Genomic DNA, 10,105 nt, shown 5'->3' with positions numbered 1-10,105 from the left:
AAAATAGGCATATCTCTAATAATATCAGATTGGTGCTAGATCTACTTGATTACTCTGATTTGGTGCCTGATGACAGCTTTATTCTTTTCCTAGACTTTTATAAAGCATTCGACACAATCAAACACCAATTTATTTTCAACTCATTAAAATTATTTGGCTTTGGAGATTTTTTCTATAATGCTGTTAGAACTTTATATTCGAATGGTAACAGCTCTATAAAAATGAGACATGGCTCCACCCCTAGATTTGACCTAAAACGAGGCATTCGCCAAGGTTGCCCAATCTCACCATATCTGTTTCTTCTCTGCACTCAAATCCTAACAAACCACATTTGTTCTAGTAATGTGCAGGGCATTACCATAGCTGGCAAAGAGCTTATCATTAGCCAATTGGCTGATGACACTACACTCTTTTTAAAAAACTCAAGCCAGATTCCTCTAATCTTAGACGTAATTAATATTTTTTCTCAAACTTCTGGTTTAACATTAAACTTAAACAAATGTGAATTACTAGCTATTAAAGACTGCTCAGTTGATGTTATCTGCACGATCCCTGTTAAACAAGAAATTAAGTACTTGGGTATTCTAATTAATAAAAATCAAAAACAAAGATGTTCATCTAACTTTACTCCAATCATACAGAAAACCAAAAAGAAGCTTAATCAATGGCTACAAAGGGACTTATCCTTAAGAGGTAGAGTACTGCTAACCAAAGCAGAAGGAATCTCCCGTCTAACTTATATGGCCATCTGCTTACACCTTGACAACAACATTTGTAAAGAAATTGATCGCACACTTCTTAATTTTATCTGGAAAAATCGAACGCATTACAGAAGAAAATCTGTCTTTATGAATGACTATGAATCAGGTGGACTTAACTTTCTAGACTTTAACTCTCTCAATAATACTTTTAAAATTTATTGGGCCAAAAATTTTTTGAAGAACCCCACCTCTATCTTGAACATCATACCATTTCAGATTTTCTCCCGTTTTGGAAGCTTTAAATTTATTTTAAATTGTCACTATAATGTTGAGAAACTCCCCACAAAACTCTCATCCTTCCATAAGCAGGTTCTCTTAGCATGGAACCTTCTTTACAAACATAATTTTTCTCCACACAAGTACATCATCTGGAACAACAGAGATATTTTATACAAAAATACGTCGCTCTATTTAGAGACCTGGGGCCTCATTTATAAACGTTGCGTACGCACAAAAGAAGGCGTACGCCACTCTCTACGCAATAGTTGAGATTTATAAAAAGCAATCTTGACGGGGAAATGTGCGGTCCTTCACGCAAGCTCTGACCCAGGCGTACGCACAAAAACGGGTGAAATGAGAAACGGCGACGCCGTCGGCAGATGGAAGAAACACGTGAAAGTGAAAATGACAATACTGCCTCTCATAAATAACATGAAAACTTCACAAAGCAAGTCTTACAATTAACAGCCTACACGAACACCCGTTTGATCGATCAGCAGTGAAACAAACAAAAAAAAATCAAACGAAAATTACAACAGAAATTCAAATGAACACATATTTGCAAAAAGAAAAGTGAAATATGTTCTGCAATATTGGCATGTTGTGCAATTCATCCTCATAAATAATATATTTAACAGAACGAAATAATGTACAAAACTGATATTACCGTCGATGTGTCCGTCTGGCGGAGCAGATATAGGTGCAGACAGATAGATGGATAGATAGAGAGATGAGAGAGAGATGCATTAATTGTCCACTGGGGAAAGTTGTTTTCATATTAAAACATTTCTTCATAAGCTATGGAATTATGGTATTCATGCATATGCCTTTAGTTAGTTTTATTTTTGATAAAACAATGTATGGCGTATGTCTCAACCATTCAGAAAGCAACAAGAAATTACATTTGATGAACAATTTCCCATTTCCACGTCGATTATTCCCGACATCTGTTGCTTGTCAGATGCAATTAAATAGATGGAAATAAAATGCCCCATCACAATGCGTAATGACGCACAATGTCTGATCTTGCGCTCTCAGAAGATGTGGCAAATGGAAGAATTCGGAGTGAACGCATCTTTAGACAGCAAGGAGACTTGTTGGCAAACGAGAACGAGTGGCTTATGAGCCGGTTCCGACTTCCTCTGCGGGCTTTTGGGGGTGTGTCACCAGGTGCATCTGGCGCGTCGGTGTCCCCCTGCGCCTCAGTCACCACTCCACTTAAAAGGGATTCCCCAATTATTGCCGCCAGTCTCTCATCAGGAGGGGTCAGCTCCGGTGTCGTCCCCCCCCCACACCCGTGGCAGACACGGGTGTGTGTGTGTGTGTTTGGGAGGGGGGGTTCAGCGCTAGACGTTTTTTTGCCTTGACTTTGATGTCCGACCTTTTCTTTTATTTCGGCCACGGTCCGAGGTTGTGAGGCTACAGCATTTTCGGCGTCTGCCGCCGTCTGCCACTCACGTGGCTTTTAGGCATTAGTAATGCCCACACTGTGCCCTCCAAACAACATTATTCCTCTCTTTTCCACCTCGCCAACGATAACTTCTACTTCACATTAAGTGAAGTTACGTTTTTTTGATTTTCTCTCCGTGTTTGGCATGGTTTCGCAATCAATGAATATTCATTTGTGGGCGTTTCACGGACTATTTATGGACAAATATGGGCGTGTCATGAAGCCGCTAAAGCTGCGCAGCATTTAGAATTGGTTGTGATTTATTAAGGGAAAGATGCGTAGAATGTGCGTGCGCACGGTTTTATAACTCCGAATATTTCTGTGCGTACGCACGTCCTATGTTTCATCCGTTCTGACGCAAATCCTACGCAAAGTTTTATAAATGAGGCCCCTGGATCCAGAATGGGATCCTACTGGTGGCTCAACTATTTAATAAGGAGGGGCAGCTGTTAAACTATAACGAATTCCTATCACAGTATAATTTACCTATTACTTTACAAGAGTTTTCAATGGTGCAGAAGGCTATCCCCTCAGGAATAGTAATGTTATTTAAGAACACTGATAATTTGATACCTAATCAAAATACAATATCCAACGCGGATGAGTCACCGGTAGGAAAAATATGCTTCTCTTATGGGCGTACTACTAATATAAAAATACGCAGATTATTTCAAAAGATTTATACCTCTCCCCCGTATATTTTAAATTATTGGAATCAATTTGTTCCAGATATCAACTGGAAAGCAGTCTGGACGATCCCTCATAAGTATTTAATAATAAATAAGGTAAAAGAAGTATCCTTTAAAATTCTCCATAAAATTTACCCTGCAAAACATTACATGATAAAATTTAAAAAAGATATTAATACTGATTGTAGTTTCTGTGGAGATCACCCAGAAACAGTAACTCATCTTTTCTGGCACTGTTTGTCCACACAGAGATTTTGGAAGGAGTTCAGTAGATTCATCATTATTCATGTCTTCAAAGATTTCTCCCTGAAATGGGAAAATGTATTACTTTGTTTTTTCAGGACCCCCAAAAAACAAAAGGTTTTTTTTTTATAATTAATTTATTAATTCTTCTGGCAAAATTCTACATACATAAATGTAAATTTACTAATAAAACACCATACTTCCCACAATTCATTAAAGATGTAATTTTTTACATAAAATCAATATCCTTTTCCTCCAACAAAAAGGCTCTCAGAACTATTGAAATTTGTAACTCTCTGCAAATATTTAATGAATCGACTCCCCTGGCTGTTTAACATTATTTGTGTTGTATGTATATTGATTGTATGTTGTATACTGCATTGATTGTTCTTCATGTTGTATACTTGCATTTGTTCAATAAAGTTATAAAACAAAAAAAAAAAGCTGCAGTTCAGCCAAACATGGCATCTGCAGCACACATTTCTACTTGGTTGCTTTCTGCTTTCATAGAAAGAAACAACAAATATTTAATCTTAATACAAACCAACAGTCCACTCAGACAATGTTTCCTCCTTCAGTGTCACATCCAGAAACACTGAACAGTCTTCATCAGTGAAGAAGATTCTCATCTTCTCACCAGCTTCCTGCTCTGAAGGAAACATCTTCATCATCATCATCATCATGGACAGCCAGACCAACCTCTGTAGAAACACAATCCTCTAGTTCCAGACTAAAGAAATGATCCCTGAAAGTAGAGTCTTAGTGAGTTCTGGATGTTGTTTGTCCTCTTCTGTCTGCAGACAGGAACTCCTGCTCCTGGTCTCGGCTCACGACTCTCCTATTCAAAAGTGTCCTCTTTGTTTTGAATGAACATGAATACATTTCTGTTCAGCTGCGTCCACACTGACCGCCTCTCTTTCACCGCGCGGATAATTCTCAATTTCAATTTCAATTTATTTGTTTAGAGGATAAGCCCCTTGAGATGTATCATCTCGTTTTCAAGGGGGTCCTCAAAATACAACAAAACAAGCAAATAAATAACCGACAGATACAGCTGAGTTTTACATATATCAAAACAAGACAAAAAGAACTTAAAATTTACAAGACAACAAACAGGCACACACCCACACACACACACACAAACATAGGCATTTAATGCACCTACTAGTAATTAATAATTAATTTAAGGTAAGGAAATAAAATAATAAATAAAAGGCAGAAAAGAAATCAAATTAAATCAAAAACAGTTACATGAGTGTTGAAGATGAACTAAACAGGCATTTTTAAATGCAAAGAATGAGGTTAAAGAGCGAATGGATAGAGGAAGATTGTTCCAGTCGGAGGGAGCCTTATAATTAAATGAATATTTTCCAATTTGTTTTTTAACTCTTGGAACAGCAAAAAAAATTTGATCTGCATGACGTAAATTATAAGAAGACTGAAAAGGAGTTAAATATTGTTTGAGATAGTCTGGATAGCTAAGGTTAATGCATTTGAAAATGAACAATAGCCAGTGAAATTGACGTCGAGAGGATAGGGGAAGCCAGGACAGTTGCTGAAACATAAGACAGTGGTGAGTTCTAAATGGACAACGAAGAATAAACCGACACAAGCTGTTATATATAACGTTCAGTGGTCGGAGGTTAGTGAGAGTAGTGTTTTGATAAATGATGTCACCATAATCTAAAGTCGGGATAATCAGTTGTGAGATGATTTTCTTCCTGACTGAGAGACTAAAACAATTGATTGATAGATAAAGTAATTTTAAACGATACGAAATTTTGTGGACAATGGACTGTATATGAGCACTAAAAGAGAGAGAGGAGTCAAGCCACAAACCAAGATATTTAAATTTTTCTGCTACTGAAATAAGTGACATGTCCAGGTAAGTTAAATGTATTTCACTTGCAGCTACAGGACGTAGTCTTTTTTGAAACAACATAAAATAGGATTTAGATTTGTTGAGTAGAAGTTTATTGGATTGTAACCACAATTGAACAGAATTAAAATCATGTTGAATTGAATGCTGAATGTCAACAATGTTGGATTTAGAGGAGTAAATGACAGTATCATCGGCATAAAGTTGAATATTGCTGTAAATGCATTTAGTTGGAAGGTCATTAATGAAAATAGAAAATAAGAGGGGACCGAGTGCAGAACCTTGTGGAACGCCTTTGTCTACGCTTAGAAAGTTGGAATAGCTGCCATTAAAAAGCACGCACTGCTGACGATGATGAAGGTATGAGTTGAACCAAAGGAGCGAGGATCTATCAAGGCCAATTGAATGAAGTTTGTCCAGTAACAGATAGTGATCTACCATGTCAAAAGCTTTGGTAAGATCAATAAATAAGGCGCCAGTTAACATGTTATTATCAAAACCAGAGAAAATATCATTGGTGAATTTTAACAAAGCTGAAGTTGTGGAGAAATGTTTTCGAAAACCGGATTGGAAAGGAGATAGTATATTATTAAGTGTTAGGTATTCTGAAAGTTGATTAAAGATAATTTTTTCATATACTTTGACAATACTGTTGATGATTGAAATTGGTCTATAATTGCTCATGTCATTAGATTTCCCTCCTTTATGAAGAGGTATAACTTTTGCACGTTTCCAAGCCAAGGGGACTTCAGCCGTGGTAAAAGAGAGATTTAAAAGAGCAGCCAAGGGAAAACAAAGCACATGGGAAGCAAGTTTAACAAATTTTGCTTCGATGCCATCTGGACCAGCACTACTGGTAGATGAGAGCTCATTTATGACCTGTTCTACATCAGTCGGATTGACCATTCTGAAGGAAAAGATACTGTCACTGGACAAGTTAACACAGTGAGAAATGGAATGAGAAGTAGATTCAATAGGAGGTGATTTTGAGAAATGCTGACAGAATGCCTCAGAGATAACAGCCGGATCATTTGTACACACATTGTTAATAAGCATATTAGTTGAAGCAGAATCTGTTTTTCCTAATAGGTTGTTAATTTGCCTCCAGAATTGTTTTGGATTATTAGCACTGTTAGATAGACTATCTTTGTAATAGTTCGATCTAGCATTTCTAGTTCTTGTAGTGCAGATATTTCTTAAACGTTTGTAAGCATCCCGATCAGCAGGGTCTTGAGTACGATGGAATTTCTCCCAAGCTTTGTCCCTCTGTCTGAACAGACTAATCAGTTCTCCATTTACCCACGGCATCTGTTTGCCTTTTACTCGGATCACAGTTGGTGGTGCATGTTTATCAATAACATTCAGTAACTCAGTGGAAAAATAGTCCCAAGCTTCATTCATGAAAGGAATTAAGTTAAGTCTAGCCCAATTAATATTAAGCAAATCTTCAATAAAGTTATCAATATTTAATATTTTTGTTTGTCGAACTTTGACCAATTTTGGGGGAAGACGAGGAGTTTTAATTTTCCAAATGCAATATATGATACAGTGGTCACTGAAGCAATCTGATAGGACACCAGAGTCTTGGATTCTGTCTGGATGTGTTACTAGAATCCAGTCAATAAGAGATTTAGAGTTAGTGCTAATTCTTGTAGGTTTAGATATTAACTGTGAGAAATTAGAACTATTAAAAAGAGTACGTTCAGTAGCAGATGACGGACATAACCAATTTATGTTAAAGTCTCCCAACAGGATCATTTCACTTTTACAACCCAAGGATGTAGCAGTAGAAAGAATGTTTTTAACTGAGTCAGAGGGTGAATTAGGGGGTCTGTAAATATTACCAATTATCAAATGTTTATGATCATGCAAAATTAATTTAATAAACAGGCCTTCAAAACACAATGGTGCCACTTTAGGTAAAATGACATGTGACTGTATGTTTGAAGACACATATGTAGCTACTCCACCTCCTCTCGAACTTCTATCTGCTCTGTACAGAGTGTAATTGTCCAGGCTAATAACACTGTCTGAGATATTAGAAGAAAGCCATGTTTCAGATATAGTAATGACACTGGGTTTATTGTAAACAAGCCAGGCCCTTAGTTGATCAATTTTTGGTAATAGGCTCCTCATATTGACATGAATTATTTGAAGACCTTTAACCATAATCAAAGGAACAGGAAAAAATAAACTGCCATAAACAAAACTGCATGAAGCAAATTTGACTAAAAATTGAATTAATAATTGCCAGGGGCACAATAACAGTCACACACATGCACAGACATTCACACAAAACACATAATTGAAAAAGTTGGAACATAACTGTTCGAAACACAAAAATTTATAAAGATAACACGACAACCTCAGTCTGAAATAGAAAAAATAAAAATACAAAAACGTCAGTAATGTTGTAATTTTCAAGTGGAGATTACCACCAGATGGAAATGAGTATTACCAGAAATAAAGAAGAGAAAAAAGGAGAAAAATCTGCTCAACATCAGCAAATGTAGCTAGTGTAAATATTCAGAGCTGCAAAAAGAGAAATGAAAAGCTGCACAAAACAGGCAGAGCAGCGCCTTGCGACATTACGTCATTTCAGTAGTAGTTTACGGCAAACAAAGTTTCATATGGCCGTCAGTGTGAATTAAAGAAGTTTAGGTAGTTCAAAAGAAAAACAGTAGAGAGATTTTTACCGTCCATACTCAGGGGGACTGTTGGGAAAAATCACGAATGAAGATCTCAGCCTCGTCAGGTGAGCGAAAGAACAGCTTTTTCCCCTCGACGTGGACTCGAAGCGTTGCAGGATATTGCATAGCATATTCAATATCCAGGTCACGGAGCTTCTTTTTTACCGTAGTAAACAGACGGCGTTTCTCCATCAAACCAGCGCTGAAATCAGGATAGATATGGACTCGATTTCCATTAAACTGAAGCTCCTTTTTGTCACGGGAGAGGCGTAGAATGTTGAGTTTGTCCTGGAAGTGCAGAAACCTCACGAGGATTGGCCGTGGAGCAGTCTTGGGATTGGGATTAGGTGTTCCAGGAGAACGATGTGCTCTTTCGATGACCAGAGGAGAGGGAAGTTTATCCTGACCAAAAAGTTGGATGAGAAGCTGACCAACGAAGCCGATCATGTCACGGCCCTCAGAACCCTCTGGCACACGAAGAAGGCGAATGTTAGAAGCTCTACTCCGGTTTTCTGCATCTTCAACTTTCTCCGCCAGGTAAGAGTTCTGTTTCTCCAGTTGTTTTATGCGAGTCTCCAGACGAGACAGCTCATCTTGATTGGAACCAACGCGGCCTTCCAGTTCACCCACTGTCGTCTTCATTGAGTTCAGCGAATCTTGCATCTGGTGGACGCTATTATGAATCGTGTCAAGTTTAGCGTCAAAATGAGATAACATCTCATTCTTGAACTGCTGCAGAGTCTCAACCAAGGTTTTGTTTGTCACAGGTTGACCCATATCCAAGTCCATGTGGTCAAAATGAACAATGACACAGCTTAGTATATAAATTTTCAGTAGACAGATTTCCAAAAGAATCAGCCAGGCATGAAAGCAGCCCAAGTAAGAGTTGAGCAGATTAGGTAATTATAAGCACCAGACTGAGGTTTTTATCGGAGCTCACGTCAGCCCTGCTGCACTGTCGGCCATCTTCATTCTTCATCCACTCGCCGTCTGTCCACAAATGTGTTCCTGAGCTGGACGCCGCCTGTGGGCGGAGCTTCCAGCTAATGTTTTCAGCCTGATGGCGACATGGAGCGGTGTCTGTGTTTCTGTCATTTCCACTGCATGAAGACACGGATGATGCTGAGAGGTCAGGTTTCTGGTTTTTTCCTCCTCCCCCTGCAAAAGAGTGCAGACGCTTTTTCCCCTGCTCCTGCTGCTTCCTGCTTTATTTGCTTTTTAATCATTTAATTAATCATTTTTAATCATTTTACTTCTTCCACACATCCTGGAATATCAGACTGGTCATCCTTTTTTGTGACTTCTACCTATACAAATCAATATTTTTGACAAGCCAGCGACATGTCCGGAAGAGGAAGAAAAACAAACTCCCACTGTGAACGCTGTCGGATCTACCAACAAGAAATAAAAGAGCTACAAACACGGATATTTACTTTGGAAACTGAAAATGGACTTCACAAGACCCTTCCAGTAACATTGGGTGGTAAGAAGCCTGCTCTTACCACAAACGAGAAGAATAACAGGGACATAGACCTGAGTGATGTTGTGTCCTTTCCAAAACTTTGTGCGGAGGAACTCTGTGTTAAGCCAAAGCGTAAAGATGACAGAACATCCGAAATAAAGCTCACAAACAGATTTTTACCCCTAACACAATGTGATATTGAAGAACACAGTGAAATTGGACCACAGAATAGGAGTCATAATGTTGGAAACAAAGCACAGGCAGAAAGAAAATCTGTGCCAAACGTCAAGGTCAGAGATACGCTGCTGCTTGGAGATGGCGCTATCAGTGGAGTCAGCCACAGAAGAATGCAAACTTTATGTTGCCCAAGTTCTACTGTTCCAGTGATTACAGGACTCTTATCTAAAGTCTTGTACCAAGGAGTTAAACGAATAATCATCCATGTAGGTGCTGTCGATATCAGAAAAGAACAGTCCGAACGTTTGAAAAAGGACTTCATGAAGTTATTTGAAGAGATTGACAAAGTAGAGGTTGAAGCATTCATCAGTGGACCTCTTCCTAACATCGATGGGGTGTCACTCAAGTTCAGCCGTCTGTTTCAGCTGAACAATTGGCTCTCCAGAGAGTGTGCTTCCAGAGGATTCTATTACATTGAGAACTTCAATACATTCGGGAAACGAAAGGACCTATTCATGGGAAGAGGCCCACACCT

The 10,105-nt window shown here is 38.4% G+C and overlaps 1 non-coding gene across 1 annotated transcript; it reads right to left on the bottom strand.

The window, feature by feature from the left end:
* Positions 1–3,912: 3,912 nt before the first annotated feature.
* Positions 3,913–4,123, bottom strand: LOC144990750 (small nucleolar RNA U3). The gene has a single exon (XR_013654706.1). It is a non-coding gene; the product is annotated as a small nucleolar RNA U3 (small nucleolar RNA).
* Between the last annotated feature and the right edge of the window lie 5,982 nt (positions 4,124–10,105).

The sequence above is a fragment of the Oryzias latipes genome, chromosome 2 (assembly GCF_053564925.1).
Source record: "Oryzias latipes strain Hd-rR chromosome 2, Olatipes_Hd-rR_3.1".
NCBI classification, from domain to species: Eukaryota; Metazoa; Chordata; class Actinopteri; order Beloniformes; family Adrianichthyidae; genus Oryzias; species Oryzias latipes.
The sequence above is the reverse complement of the archived record's forward strand: the minus strand, read 5'-3'. Positions and strand labels throughout refer to the sequence as shown.